The 14,627-nt window shown below is 38.4% G+C and overlaps 1 pseudogene; it reads left to right on the forward strand.

Annotated features, from left to right (window-relative positions):
* Window positions 1–8,301: 8,301 nt before the first annotated feature.
* Window positions 8,302–9,484, forward strand: LOC104866400 (annotated as a pseudogene).
* The last annotated feature ends 5,143 nt before the right edge of the window (window positions 9,485–14,627 follow it).

A 14,627-nucleotide genomic window follows, 5' to 3' on the forward strand; every position in this document is an offset into this window, starting at 1 on the left:
TTAAAAATAAACTTCTGAGGGCGGGGAATTTAGCTCAGTGGATCCACCACCTGCCTCGCAAGTACAAGGACCCGAGTTCAATCCCTGATACCCAATAAATAAATGAATACACAAACTTCTGAGCTGGCACACACCTATAGTAGTTCCAGCTACTTAGGAAGCTGAGGCAGGAAGATCACTTGCACCCAGGCATTTGAGGCCAGCCTGGACAACACAGCTAAAAACTCTTCTTAGTACATATAAGAAACTTAACTTTTTCTCTAAATTTTGCTATTTTAAGCACAGAACACAATTTTAATACAATTTTCTTTAAAATGTAAGTCTTATTGTACCTACTTAGATTACTAGAAAGAAATCAAGTTAGTGTTAAACTTAAATACCTTTGATAGGAAGTATTCTTTATGGTCTGTATTTAAGGCCATATCATAATTTTTAAAATAAATGTTTACTAGACCGAACATGATATAATGAAGAAAATTATAGTAAATTCAAACCAAGTACCAGCTTTTCTGACCTTCCAGGGAAAAGCACAACTTAAAAAATAAGTGAGCACTGGGAATGTGCCTCAGGGGCAGGGTGCTTGCTTAGCATATGTGAAACCCTGAGTTCCAACCCCAGTAAAGCAAAAGAGGTGAGAACCTCTATGTTCTTGCCACACAGAAGAAAAAGTAATAGTCAGTCAGTTGGAGGTAATCTGGCAGAAAAACTGGCCAATGACTTACACTATGTATGAATTTCCATAGTTTTAAAATGGACCAAATCCTTCCTAAATTTATAGTCCAAACTAGCACTAAAGTCTACTTTTTCATACAAGTAAACAATAAAATGATAATTATATTGTGAGAGATCATTTTTAAGCTATGACAGCAACTAGATTTTCTTCCTAAGTACTGGAGTATCCCCTAGTGGATTGGTGAGGAATAGTTTTCTTCATTTTCTAAATTTAACTTTCTAAATCTTGCATCATAATAAATTAACTTACAATCTCATCTAAATTTTTTTTTCTTTTCATGGCCATAGCAATGTTAACACTAGTTTTTGTAAACGCCATAATTTTTAATTTGATTGGAATCCGGACAGAAACACATCTACAGGGTTATGTTTCTTAAATTATTTTTTCCAAGGTCTCTAATAAACTCTTCTGAGAATTTTTTAATAAAGTATAAACTTAAAATTTTTAAATTAATCTTTTTAGTAGTTTCTTAATAATACAATTTAAAGTACATAAATTATGAAAATTAAGCGAATTCACTGATTTAAATGTCAATAATAAAAACATGAACACTCACTACAGTACTTTCTAAAAAGCCAGTAGTTACTGAAAACAAGTCAGAATCGCTTCTTAGCATTTTGGCTAAAATCAAGTACACCAAAAATGAGTTTGGAACACTCCTGCAGAAGCTTGAAAAAAATTTTACATATTGGAATAAGAAGAACGAAAAACAATTTTTAAGGCATCAATACCTATACACAAATAAAAACAATTACTGTTTCATGTTTCTGCAAATAAGGAAGACACAAAGAATACAGGGCTTTTCAACCACATTTAAGCACACTGAAATAGCACTACCGTGCTCATTACACATGTTCTTTGTATGTTGTTTCCTTCACCTAAGACACTTTCTACCCCTATCCACTGACCTAATACCTACCTATCCATCAAATTCCAGCTAAATCCACAACTGTAAAATTCCACTTATTCATCTCATAACACTGTGTATCCTACCTTTTCTTGATTCATTTAATGGATGTCAATATCATGATAGGGCTATTTAGAGGGTTCTTACATGGTTGTTATGAAGATTAAATGACATATGTATAAACTATCCAAAATACCAGATACTATGTTAATATTGTTAGTAGTGGCCCAAACAAAATCTATCAAATGATGCCTATCAAATATGCCTCTCTCTCCTGAAATTATTAATTTTTTTAAAATTATTGTTCAATTTGTTTAAGCTTGTTTAATTGTTTTGTTTAAAATTTTTATTATCAACCATTGTGTTGTTTGTTTGTTTTTTTGGTGCTGGAAAGTGAACCCAGGGCCCTGCACATGCTAGGCAAATGCTCTACCACTGAGCTATATATATAAACCATTCAACAACTTTTTTTTTTTTTTTTGAGACAGGGTCTTACTATGTAGTTAAGACTGACCTGGAACTCACTATGTAGCACAGGCTGGTCTCAAACTCACAGCGCTCCTCCTGCCTCAGCCTCCTGAGTACTGGGATTACAGGCATGTGCCACCAAACCTGGCTTTCAACACCTTTTTAACAAAGTACAAGGGTTGCTCTAAAGGAGTGGTGGTGAACTGTAGTATATATACTGTTAGTGGGATGTTTGTTAAAAAACAAAAAGGGTTTGGCACCACTGCTCTAAGGTATTCTTTGTCAAGCTATGCTATACTTCTCCCTTCAAGAATTGAAGCTTAATTCTCTACTCTCAGAGGAATTATGAACTCACCCCTAGCAATTAAGAGTAAGACAGAAGTAAAGATATATGTCTCAGGTACTAACTGAAAAGGCTTTGTGACATTTTATTCTTTCTAGAATCATTTACTTTAGGGGAAGCTAGCTACCCCTACCTATGTGACCACACTCAGGAATCCCTGCAGAGACCTTTGGGACAAGGACTTAAGGCCTCCAACTGGTAATGATATGAATGAGACAACTTGGAATTGGTCCCTCAGATGACCGCAGCTCCAGCCAGCAGCTTAACCAGAACTTCGCAAGGCACCCTGGAGCTAGAGGGACTCTCTTATCACCAACAAAAACAAAAACAAATCAATCATGGGAACAGCACTTAAAAATTTCTCCAACATACACAAATGGCTAGTAAGCAGATTAAAAGATACTAATCATTAGGGAAATGCATATCAAAACCACATTGAGATACTACCTCATATCTATTAGGATGCTGCTATTTTTTTAAATTTTCTTAAATACAAAATAACACTGGGGCCGGGGATTTAGCTCAGTGGTTCCACTGCCTGCCTTGCAAGTGCAAGGACCCAAGTTTGATCCCCGGTACCAAAAAAAAAAAAGATACCAACCACGTGTGATAGTGCATGCCTATAATCCCAGCACCTGGAAGGCTGAGGCAGCAGTATCACCAGGAGTTCTAGGCCAGCCTAGTCTACATAGTGAGTTCAAAGCCAGCCTGAACTACATAATGAGACCCTGACTCAAAAAAAAAGAAAAGAAAGATCAAGAAAATGAAAGATAAAAGATTTATGAAACAACTATATGGAAATGACAGATTATCTCCAGGATGGTCAGTTATAGTGACAGTTTTCTTTTTCAATAGTAACAATGGAACCCAGGAAGTAATAAAATGTGGAAAAGGCCAAAGACTAAAATACATTTCAGGACTGTACAAGTAAGACTACTACAGAGAGTTCCTCTGTTCCATCAAAAGAACACAACTCACCATCATATCACAGTGAACTAATAACCTAATGACAGATATCCAAAGCACAAGGGAAGATGTTGGTTCGCCTCCAGAATATGCCTGTTTGGATCAATAGGATCACATATCTTTATTGTTGTTTTTTTGGTCCTGGGGATCGAACTCCAGACCTTGCACTTGAGCTAAATCCCCAGCCCCAGGATCTCATATCTTAATGTTTTCCAAGTGATATGGTTACATACTACTTGCGAAGGTGAGAAAGAGAAAGAGGAAAAAGGAGAGAGAGAGAGAGTATGATGAAACAAAGTATTAGCAATTGGGAGAATCTAGGCAAAAAAGTAAGTGAGAGTTCTTTGTGCTTTCCTGCAGTTACTGAAGTTTAACTAAGACATGTGTCAACTAATTCATGACAACCTAACCATAAAGCTATAAAAAAAACTTGTAGTTTTTATCCCATGCACTTTTCTACATCACAGTGCTTTCTTGAGTCACATTTATGTTGCCTCATTTAGTTGTCCTTCCACAATTAGTCTATAACACACAGAACCTCAGCAGACCACTAGATATCAAGCTACGGCTTCAGAAAGATAGAACCTTAAAAGATTTTTTACTCACAAATTATTTTTTCTCTCCTTCAAACTACAAAGTTACATTTACTTTTGCCTACTTCCTACTAGCCTAATTAAGACAACCTAAAGAGGAAAAAATCACGTCTATTCCCTGGTTGCTTCCATGCAGAGGCTTTCTATGAACATCATAGATTCTACTTCCAAATAAATCTGATCATTCTATCAGGGGGTCATCAAAGCCACCTCAGGTCAATGATTCAGTAGACAACTCAGAGAATTTAGCACATAACTACTCACAACCAGGACTTATTATAGCAAAGCAAAAGACTACAAAGCAAACTTGGTAATGTGAAAGACACATGGGACAAAGTCTGGAGGAAACCTGGAACAACCTTCTGTAAGTCTTCTCCCACTGGAGTCACACAGAACTCAATTCCTCCAGCAGTGAATTACAATGCATAAAAGCTGTCTCCAAGGTAAGCTCCTTAGAGACTTGGCACCCAAGGTTTCTTTTTGGAGTTGGTCATATAAATACTCTGTCTAGTTCAGGGATGGTAAACCTTTTAGAGCTTTCCATGAATGATATAAACAGCCTGCTGTGGCACATGTGCCATAGGTTCACCACCACTGGTCTAGCCTGTATCAAAATTTCAGACTTCCAGAAAGCAATCAGGTGTTGAGCATAAGCCACACTGTTAGTACAGCTTAGGGACAGTAGGTAGGCCACACTGGAAATGGTGCAACCCTCTCAAAATCCAAGCTCCCAAGGGCCAAGCTGGCAAGCAAGATTTTCTAAGGATGAGTCCCACAGCTGCTGTATTACCTCTTTTTGCCCAATCGAGATGTTCCCTTTGGAAATAAGATGTTGGGGGGGGTGTTTTAGAGGGGGTTGCTTGACTGGGGGGCAGTGAGTGACAATCTGTGTTTTCCACCTGAAACTTGTCCCCATTTACTGTCATTTTAACTCAAATTCACTTTATTGAGATGTGTATCATTCTTATAACTTAATCAGCTTTTTCTGCACAACTTTTAAAATTCCTGCAAGCTACAAATGCATCAGATACACTATGGTATGATTAAATGCTGTATCTATACTTAAGTAGGCTATCTTTAAGATCTAAAGATGGTAAAAAGTAAGTTAGCACACTGGGATAAATATTTGATACAATTTAACAGACATTAGTGGTCATCTACAATGTACCTGAGTTGATAACTGGTAATACTTTTTTGAGAAGGAAAAGAAGTTGGCTGCAGAGTAGCTCAGAAGTAGAGTACTCTTGCTCAAAGCTATGGGTTCAATTCCCAGCACCATCAAAAAAAACTTAAATTGTGCGTGACTTCCAATAGATTTCTACTTATCACCAGTTAATATATACATTTACAAACTGGCTACTTAAAACTGTGGGAGTGCTGTTCCTTTATAAATCATCACTAAAAACTAGACGAAAAACCCACACATCCTTCTTGAAAGAAATTAAACTCATGACATTTAAAAAGGAATAGAATATAACCTTGCTGTCCTCCCACACACTTTTGTTTCAGTAGTTAACAAAGCCTTAGACTAAGAATGTTCTGTTCAAAGGGTCACATAAAAATTAAAATCACAAGGATATTTCATTTCAGTTTAAAATATAAGAAAGGACCTTAAATATCTGTAGAGAAAACTACACTTCCTTAGTTTTTGGTTATTTTAGCCAATTAAACAACACTAGACTATAAGTAAATTAGTGACTGATCTGTTATTTGACATATCTGCTGAAATGTCTTCTCTACAATCATTTCTGCTAATACTGTACATGTCTTCATATTTTAACATTTTATATTTGAACAATGAAAAATTTCCCCCCTAAAACTCAGTGCTCAAAAATGAATGCAATAGAGCCAGGGAAATAAATAACTCAGTGTGGCTTGAAACCCAGAACCACAAAAAAACATTTTTAAAAAATATATTGAATTCAATTAAACTATTTCTCCAAAAAAGATTTCCAATTTGAAACCAGGTAAAATGTACTATCACCCTCATTATCAGTACAGACTGCTTCCTCTTCTCAACATAATTTTCTTAGACTATATTTTACTTTTTCTTTGCTTGTTTGAGACAGTGTTTTGCTCGGTAGTTTAGGCTAGTCTTGGATTCACTATATAGGCCAGGCTGACCTCAAACTAGCAATCCTCCTGCCTCAGCCTCGCAAGTGCTAGGATTACAAATGTGCACCACCACACCCGGCTTCATTTTTCACTTTGAGCTATTATTATCACAAAGGTTATCTTCTTCAAAGTTATCAGCTTTTCTTGTTGCGATATTCATTGCAAATAACAAAAAAACTGCATTTATATTCTTGTCTCACTATATACAGAAGCCCACAAATCAAGAGAAGCACCCTGGCATACTGGAAAGCCCAATGATCCAGCTGTGACCATGCCACTGATTATACATAGTTTCACTCAGCACAAGAATTTTTAGCAGTAGGTTATTGGAGATACTTAAAATACTTCTTTTTAAGCTGGGTGTGGTGCCATGTACCTCTTGAGCCCAGGAGTTTGAGCTAGCCTGGGAAACAAAGTGAGACTTCATAATTTTTTTTTTTAAACTGGGGGTGTAGCTCAGCGGTAGAATGCTTGCTTAGCATGTGTGAGGTCCTGGGTTGGACTCTGGCACTGAAAAAAATAAAAAACTAATACATCATTCAGATATTCTACAGTTTCAAACAGTGTAGTTACTAAATACCAAATGTGATGAAAAAATATGATGAATGTTTAAATTTTTAAAATGTATTGTGCTAAGGCAGGGGATTTAGCTCATGATGCTATTGTCTGCCTGGCTAAAATAAATCAATAAATTTTTTAAAATGTATCATGATAAAAGAAATATTGTCATTAATCCCCTAAAAATACTCCTTGCTTCAAACACATCGTTCTTGCCGCTTTCTGAACCAGTTCTGGAAGTCCTCTTTAGTATTTTTCATTAAGTGTGATCAAAAACACAGTGAATGCTGCTGACAAGTGCCATCCAATAGAAAGGCGGGCTTATAAAGATGCTATGTCCTCACCCACCTTATTTTCCCCATCTAGCACTGAGTAAGTTCTGGAACTTTCTAAATTCAAAATGATCACAAAAGGTAGACATTCTGAATTGATTCAGAACTTCAACAGAGCCACAACAACACAACTAAAGACATGACGAAGGACTTCCAGAACTGCTTCAGAGTGGGAAGAATAACGGGATCGAGTGTGTTCAAGGGAGGGGTGGGGATCTGGAGGGGGATTAAAGGCAATGTGTCTTTTACTGCAATAAGTTTTCTAAAATTTCAATACTGTACACTGTACTCTTTGTTCAGAAGCTAGTGTTCTCTCCCTTAGGGAGGGGCCTATTGTGCAGTGTAAGACCAAATTATGGCAGTCATTGCACTCTGCATCAAATATTTCCCGCTGCCTCCCAGGCACAGAACAAAACCGCACCTTCTCTATCCCCTTGACATTATATGAGGCCGTATGACTTGCTTGGACCAATAAAACATAGGGAGAAGTGACATATGTGTATGTCCCCGTCTAGCTTTTAAATTTTCTACTAATACTACTTGATTTCTCGTTCTCTCCCTCTGCAACAGCAACAGCCAGCATTCTAGAATGTCTGGAAGACTCTTATCAGTGGCATTCGCTGGATAGCAAAAAATGAGCAGAGCCCATATCCCACCCAGTGCCTTCCCCACTGATCTCTGAGTACAATGAACATGCAGTGTGAGTGGCAAATTTTTGATGTGTTAATTCATTGCCACTGGGGGAAGGCACTGTTGTTAACAATTTATAACCTACTTTCATCCTGATTAAACAGATCAACTGTATAAAATTAATACAAAAAATAAGCAAACAAAAATAGCCAGGAAAATTCTCAAAAGCAATAGCACTAAGAAAGAACTAGCCCTACTGGACAGCTCCAACAAAAGAGCAGCAGGACGCGATGGTGCATGCCTAGAGCGCTATGAGGAGGCTGAGGCAGGAGAGCACATTTAAGCCCAACCTGGAAAAATAACACCCTATCATAAAATTTAAAAAGATGACGATGTAGCCCAGTGCAAACGCCCGAGGTTCAGTCCCCAGTTAAGAAAAAACAAAACAGTGAGTGCTGCTGGTCTTGTCTCTCACGAAGCAGGGCCCTGCGCTCCAAGGCTGCTTCTCTGTTGGGCGCTCAGAGGGCAGCCCGGAGCCCAGTCCTCTACGCTCCCTGCTGCTCCTCGACCAGGCCTCCCTTTCGACCTCGGCCCGTGGCACCAACCCTTCTGGGACCCTCCTGCCCTGACTCGTATTCCCGCCAGCCCCAGCCCTGATGGCTCTGTGCAATGGACACTCCCAAGCTGGAGGAGACCTTAAGGATGGCCACCAACATTATGAAGAAGCTATTGTCATTTGGGATACTGGTGCTCAGTATGGGAAAGTCACAGACCAAAGAGTGAGGGAACTATTTGTGCAATTTGAAATCTTCCCCCTGGAAACACCAGCATTTGTCATAAAAGAACAAGGATTCCATGCTATTATCATCTCTGGAGGCCCTAATTCTGTGTATACAGAAGATGCTCCCTGGTTTAATCCAGCAATATTCACTATTGGCAAGCCTAGTTTTGGGATTTGCTACGGCGTACAGATAATGAATAAGGTATTTGGGTGTACTATGCACAAAAAAAGTGTTAGAGAAGATGGAGTCTTCAACATCATTGTGGATAATACGTGTTCATTATTTGGGGGCCTTCAGAAGGAAGAAATTGTTTTGCTTACACATGGAGATAGCGTAGACAAAGTAGCTGGTGGAATCAAGGTTGTGGTACATTCTGGGAACACTGTAGCAGGTACAGCAAATGAATCTGAAAAGTGGTATGCAGTACAGTTCCACCCAGAAGTTGGCCTTACAGAAAATGGAAAAGTAATACAGAAGAATTTCCTTTTATGATATAGCTGGGTGCACTGGGACTTTTACAGTGTAGAACAGAGAACTTGAATGCATTTGAGAAATCAAAGAGCAAGTAGGCACATCAAAAGTTTTGGTTTTACTCAGTGGTGGTGTCAATTCCATAGTTTGTACAGCTTTGCTAAATCATGCTTTGAATCAAGATCAATTCATTGCTGTGCACATTGATAATGGCTTTATGAGACAGCGGGAAAGCCAGTCTGTTGGAGAGGCCCTCAAAAAGCTTGGAATTCAGGTCAAAGTGATACGTGCTGCTCATTCCTTCTATAATGGGATGACTACTTTACCAATATCAGATGAAGCCAGAAACCCAGGAAAAAGAATTAGCAAAACATTAAATATGACTACAAGTTCTAAGGAGAAAAGAAAAATCACTGGCAATACTTTTGTGAAGACTGCCAATGAAGTAATTGGAGAAATGAATCTGAAACCAGATGAGGCTTTCCTTACCCAAGGTACTTTATGGGCTGATCTAATTGAAAGTGCATCCCTTGTTGCAAGTGGCAAAGCTGAACTCATCAAAACTCATCACAATGACAGAGAGTGATACTGTTAAAAAAAAAAAAAAGTGCCCCCCCAAAATCTCCAAGATAAATTAAATTTAAAAAATTTTTTTAAAAACAAGGAACAAAACAGTACATAAAACGTTTCTATTAATTTAAAACACGGGCAGGGGGAAGCCAAGAGATATACATGTATCTATACATATACTTGTATGTGCATAATATATCTCTGGAAGTACATGCAAAAAATTGATGATTTGGGGCCGGGGATTTAGCTCAGTGGTTTGGTGGCCTGTCTTGCAAGAAACTGATGATTTGGATTGCCAAAATTAAGATGGCAAGCCAGATGTGGTAGCACAAATCTATAATCCCAGCACTCAGTAGGCTGAGGCAGGAGGATTGCCATGAATTCAAGGCCAGCCTGGGCTACATAGTGAATTCAAGGCCCAAATGGCTACATAGCAAGACCCTATCTCAAAAAAACAAACAGCCAGGCGTGGTGGCGCATGCCTGTAATCCCAGCACTCGGAAGGCTGAGGCAGGAGGATCACTCCAAGTTTGAGACCAGCCTCAGCTACATAGTGAGTTCCAGGTCAGTCTTAACTATATAGTGAGACCCTGTCTCAAAAAACCAAAAACAAATAAACAAATAAAAAAGATGGCCAAGCAGCAGTCAAGAGTTATGAACCTTTTAAAATTTTAGTCACTTAAATGTACTGGCCCTTCAATCAACAATTACTTAAATCTTAAGACAATACCACAATAATATATTGAAAGTAGTCATGATAAAAAAGGGCTGAGCAGTCCTTAAACTCCACAGACAAGCTAAACCCAAGAAAGCCAGCTGGAAGGAAGGAAAACTCAACAGATGCACAGAGCAAAACAGACAGCAAAAGCTCGAAGCCCCTGAATGAGAAGTAATTTCTAACAGTTCACCAGCGCCAGTGGCCAGGACTGCTGTCCACAGAGTGCCACCTTCTGGACTTGGCTCCACTAGTTCTCCATTCCTTTTGTTTCTCATTTTTGGTTTGACTTGGCTTTGTTTTTAAGGATTCAACAACTAGCTTTTCTCTATACACGAATGAGAAGAAATGTGAGTCATTTCAAAGCACCCTTTGTGAGCTAAGCAAGAAATGAAGGAGCAGCCCACTTTCCAGTCCCCCTTCTGTCTCTTTTTTAGACAGAAGCTATCTTTCTCTCAATAAATTTTTCCTACTCATTTTTTGTTTTGTTTTGTTTTTTTGTTTTTTGAGACAAGGTCTCACTATGTAGTTGAGACTGGCCTAGAACTCACTTTGTAGCTCAGACTGGTCTCGAACTCACAGCGATCCTCCTGCCTCAGCGTCCCGAGTGCTGGGATTACAGGTGTGAGCCACCACACCCAGCAAATTTTTCCTACTCTTAAAAGAAAAAAGAAAGCTGGAGATTTAGCTCAGTGGTTCTGCCGCCTGCATCGCAAGCACAAAGACCTGAGTTCGATCCACAATACCAAAAACAAAACAAAACAAAAGAAATGAAGTATTAAATAAGACAGTAGAATAAAACAACTGACACAAGTACCCAACCCTTAAACCACAATCCTATTATTAAAATATAATACTTAAGAGTATAACTCTTAGCCGGGGATTTGGCTCAGTGGTTCTGCCACCTGCCTTGCAAGCGCAAGGGCCCAAGTTGGATCCCTGGTACCAAAAAAAAAAAAAGAGAGAGAGACAGAGAGAGAGAGTATAACTCTTAAAGGTATACATTACACATGCCTTGTTTTGAGACCCATTTTTATGATTTACTGGCTGAGGATTAAATGAGAATAATTAAAATTTGCAGCAGATCCCAGCACTCCGGAGGCTGAGGCAGGAGGATCACTGTGAGTTCGAGACCAGCCGGAGCTACACAGTGAGTTCCAGGTCAGACTCAACTACATAGTGAGACCCTGTCTCCAAAAATAAATAAATACATACATACATACATACATACATAAATAAAAATCTCTCTTGCAGTAGAGATGATGCCCAAAGGTTCAATGAGTATGATTATATGGCAATACCATCAAAAGCAAAAAATGCATAACAGCCAACAAAAGATAACTAGAAACTATCCCTAGAAAATCAGGTTACATTCTAATTTGTTTGTAGCTCCATAATAGAGTTCAGGACATCATACTTCATAGCACTTTGACACATGAGGAAACAGAAAAAGCAAGAAGTAGCTCTAATCTTCTCCTATACTTCTACCCTAAAGCAGAACATAAAAGAATCCCATTTTCCTATCCGAAGCAGACTGAGATTCATTCAAAGGTGCTCCCCCTCTGCCTGCAGAACAGGAACAAAAAGGTCTGGCTAACTTCCCCTGAGGTCAGATCACTCACCCTTTGCTCAATTATACTTTTGCACCAGTCTACCCTTCGTCAAACCTAAGCATAAAATACATAATTTTGCACTTTTGGGGGCCTTCATTTCCGATGGCCCTGGTGTTACATAAAGCTTAAGTAAATGTGCATGCTTTTCTCTCTTGTTTTTTCCTCCTGGGAACCAGGGATTGAACTTGAGTCTTTGCCCTTGTGAGGCAGGCAGCGGCACCACTGAGCTAAATCCCCAGCCCTACGCTTTTCTCTTATTAATCTGCTTTTTGTTACAACAGACTCAGTCATGAACATAATGATAATTGAGGAAAAGTTATTACTTTTTCTCCCCTGCATTTACTACTAGACTAGGTGCCCATAATCAATTGGTCAACATTCCAAGTATCAGTTCACCTGTGTATATTAGAATACACTATTGCTAAAGTCTCAGTTCTAAATTTTTGCACCTATATTTAACAACCAAAACTATAAATTGCTTTTAAAATAACCACTATGCACTATCCTCAATACACACACACACACACACACACACACACACACTCTCTCTCTCTCTCTCTCTCTCTCTCTCTCTCTCTCTCCCAGGGAAAAAAATGGCAGAAGAAAAATTCAGAGAAATGATAAAAAATGGCAAGCTAACAAAGGCACAGTGGCACATATCTGTAATTGCAGTACTCTGGGAAGCTGAGGCAGGACAACTGCAAATTCAAGTCAAACCTGGAAAACATTGTGATACCGTTTCAAAATAAAAACTGGACTAGGGGTGTAGCTAAGTGCAAAGGCCCTGGATATAGTCCCTAGTATCCCACACCCATATATACAAACAAATGCACACTCTTAAAATTTCAGCTAAAAGATCTTAATTTTAAGAAATATAGCAAAGACAAATACTTTAAATGTAAAAAAAAAATTTTTAAAGAGCACTCAACAATTACAAAAAATGGTGCTCATATTTACAGTTGCAATAAAAAACTAAAAACATCTACCAAGTTCACAAAGACTCCCAAAATGTCCTCACACACCGGGAGGGAGCAGCCAAAGGCATTCTAGATGAGGGGTTCTCAGCCAGGGGTGACCCACCCCCCACCCATGGACACCTGAAGACACTCTGGTAGTTACAACTGGAAGAGGAATGTTACTGACATTTACTTGGTAAGGAACAGGGTATACTAAACATCACATAACACACAGGAAAGCCCTCACAACATAAATCATTCAGCCCAAAATGTCTGTATCATATTAAGAAACCCTGTAACAGGTGAGGTAACCATCAATCACAGCGGCACTCCTGGAACTTTGGAATCTGGCCTAAGAAATTAAGATTTATAATATACTGCCCCTCTTCATCAGCGCAGAAGATTAAAAAAATGGGAAGTCTAATATCTACTAAATATCTAAGAAGAATAAAAAGAACAAACAGAAGTTAAAACAAAAACTGAATAAATATCGGCAGACTTTCTAGCAGCCTTCTACTTCCTGTATCACTCTTTCCACGTAGTTTCTAGGTATCACACGAGATGGACTTGTCTCTACTACTTATAGCCAAGAGTGTGACCAACACATTACCTGCAGAAAACCTCTGAAGTAGAAGAACAAATACAGTACTGCAGAGTATATGATAGGTCAACATAGCAACTTAAGAAGAATATATAGATTTTTAAATATAAAAGGATATGCATGACCCCAGACTTGAAAAGGGAACACTTTGTTGACTATTTGCTCATTGCTGAAGCTACTTTCACAACTACAGCCGTGACCAAGATGATTTTTCTCTTTTAAGATAGTAATTTCAAGAAACAAAGACTTGAAACAATTAGGTCAAAAAACCTATAAAAGTGTTAAAATTTTTTCCAAATACCTAATTATAGAACAAAATAGAAACTGAAATATAAAGACAAGATTTCAGACTTTCATTTAAAGACAATGTACAGTGAAGCTAAAACTAAAGTAATCAAAGGAAAAACACACTGGGGAAAAAAGGGCAAACTTAAAATGACTTTTTTTTAACCAATCAATAACTACAAAGAAAACTCAGGTTGGTTCAAAACACCTTCATTAGACAATACATTACAATATGCCAAACATAACATTTCAGCAAATATAAAAAGAAAAGAATGCTTTCCCTACTTGCTAAACGTACCCATTCATTTAAATGTTGCTAGACATGGTGGCACCCACCTGACATCATACACTACGGGAGGCTAAGACAGGAGGATTTCAAGTATGAACCCAGCCTAGGCAACTTGGCAACATTCTGTCTCAAAATTAAAAATAAAAAACGGGATGGGATGTAGCTCAGTGCAAAGGTCCTGGGTTCAATCCCCAGTACTACAATCAATCAATCCTCATTGTCTACAGTTTTTCTGGCACATGTTTTCTTTCTTTCTTTAGGCTTTTGGAGACTTTCAGGTTCCCTATGTAATTCAGGTTGGCCTTGAACTTGCAGTGACGCCCCTGCCTTAGCCTCCGGAGGGCTGGGATTACAGTGTGTGCCACCATGCCCAGCTCTGGCACTTTTAAAGGAACAGGGGCTATAGTGTGAACAAGACCAAGTTCTTGCTCTCACAGAGGTTACCATCTGAAACAGAACTGTCCAACAGAAAAACAATACAAAATACATCACTTTACGTTTTCTAATAGCCACATTAAAACATCAATTCATAAAATTAATTTTAATAATAAACTTTATCTGGGAGCTGGGGCTGAAGCTCATTGGTAAAGCATATGCTTAGCATGCACACAGTCCTAGTTCAATCCTTAGCAACAAAAAAATGTATCCACGCATAAATACTTTATTTGTTTTGATATATTCAAAATGTCACTTTAGCATG

Source organism: Fukomys damarensis, unplaced genomic scaffold (genome assembly GCF_012274545.1).
Source record: "Fukomys damarensis isolate Sample0158 unplaced genomic scaffold, DMR_v1.0_HiC HiC_scaffold_11, whole genome shotgun sequence".
Lineage (NCBI taxonomy): Eukaryota > Metazoa > Chordata > Mammalia > Rodentia > Bathyergidae > Fukomys > Fukomys damarensis.